Source organism: Pteropus vampyrus, unplaced genomic scaffold (assembly GCF_000151845.1).
Source record: "Pteropus vampyrus isolate Shadow unplaced genomic scaffold, Pvam_2.0 Scaffold301, whole genome shotgun sequence".
In the NCBI taxonomy this organism is placed as follows: Eukaryota; Metazoa; Chordata; class Mammalia; order Chiroptera; family Pteropodidae; genus Pteropus; species Pteropus vampyrus.
This window is the reverse complement of record NW_011889082.1, coordinates 2,310,423-2,312,304: the sequence shown is the minus strand read 5'-3', so window position 1 is coordinate 2,312,304 and position 1,882 is coordinate 2,310,423.

The window sequence follows — 1,882 nt, the reverse complement described above, 5'->3', positions numbered from 1 at the left end:
TAAGAACGTTTCTGTCAACACAAAGTTCTATCAGTCAGCACTGCTTAACACAAAGGAATCAATTTTAATGTGACCATTATTTCTGTGCTGAGAAAGTTTAATGTACTAAAAATAAATATATTTGTGTATTATAGGTATATAATCAGGAATTAGAGTAGGAGGTGGCTGGATGAGGGAGAGATGACCATCTTTTGATGAGTATTATATGTCAGGCATTGGGCATAGGAAGATCAACAGAAGGTAAAGTAGAGGATTATTCTTTTTATATTAACTAGAAATCTTCCAACAATCATTTTATGGATAATAAAATTAAGATGAAAAAAGGTTAAGTAATTTGCCCAATACATTGACATCAAACGCAAAATCAAGTCTGTTTGAATTCCAATGTCTTTTCTGTTGTACTATGCTGCCAATCAATCTCTGTCACCAAGGAAAAAGCAAGTAAGACTCCCAGCCAGTGTTCCCAGTCACACTTCCCCAAAGCTCACTAGTTCTCTTTCCCTTCAGAGTGGGGTTGGTATTATGTTAATGCAGAGAGATAAATCTTTTTAACATTTTATTTTGAGATAATTATAGATTCACGTACAGTTGTAAAAACTAATACAGAGAGATTCTGCATATCCCTTCAATATATATATTTTTTAATCGGCTGCATACTGACACTCTTCTGGCTGCTGATGTCACAGAGACAAGATTGTCTTTACCCTTAAAGACTTTGGAGGCCACTGGGGAACATAAATAAATAATATAGAGTTGGTTAAAACAAAAATGCAATGCATTTTTACCCATCACTTAGCAACTAACAATAACAGCAATGATATTCTAACAGCTAAGTTCCTGTGAAAGAGGCATTCCTATACTTTATTGGTAAGAGTATAAACTGAAGCAAATGGAAAAGCAAGTTGGCAAGACGTATGAAATATTTTCATCCTTCAACTAATATTTTTTGAGTGCCTGCTATATGCCAGGCACTGGGCTAGATCCTGAACACTGTCCATCCCTTCTGGAACTTACAGTCTTGTCTTGTTGTAGGCAGATAAGCTTTTGTGAGAAGTGCTATGATAGGCAAAGTAAAGATATAGAAGCACTTGTGAGGAGAGCTGAATGCAGCGTTAGGTGATTAGGGAAGGCTATCATAGAGGAGAAGATAAGAAGAAGTAGTCTTCCATCTATTAAGTGATAAACAGAAGTTAGCTAGAGGAAGAGGAGACAGGTGGTATGGAGAAAGAGTGTTCTAAACAGAAGAAATAGCAGGAACAGCACATGGGAAGGCTCAGAAGTAAAAGAATAGCCTAAAAATTTTGGCAAAACTATCTCAAGGAATAATTCAGAATACCAAAACAAACAAACAAACAAACAAAAAAATCCATCTTTCAAACAAACAAAACCTTTATCACGTCGTTATTTATAATTGTGGAATACTGAAAAATATCTGCTTCAATAAAAGAGATTTGGTCAAGTTATAGATAGTACATCCATAATATGGAATATTTTCTAGCCATTTAAAGTTATGCTTACAAAGTGTTTTATAAGATATCAAAAGTGCCTATGTTAAAATGTTGAATGAAAAAGGCAGGATACATAATTTTATATCCAAGATGACCACAACCATGTTAAATGTGTTTGTGTAATTAAATGGAAGAAGACAGGTTAAAATATTGTCTTTGGATGTGAGATTATAGGTGGTTTTTATGTATATGCTTTTTTTAGCATGATAGTTAGCAAAACCCAGCTCCACTAGCTGTGTAACCTTGGGCAACTCAACTTCTATGCCTCAGCTTCCTCACCTGTAAAATAGAAATAATTATAGCATCTGTGTGATAGATTGTTGTGAACATTATCATAGTACAGTATCAGGGCAAGCTACAATTATTATTGTATC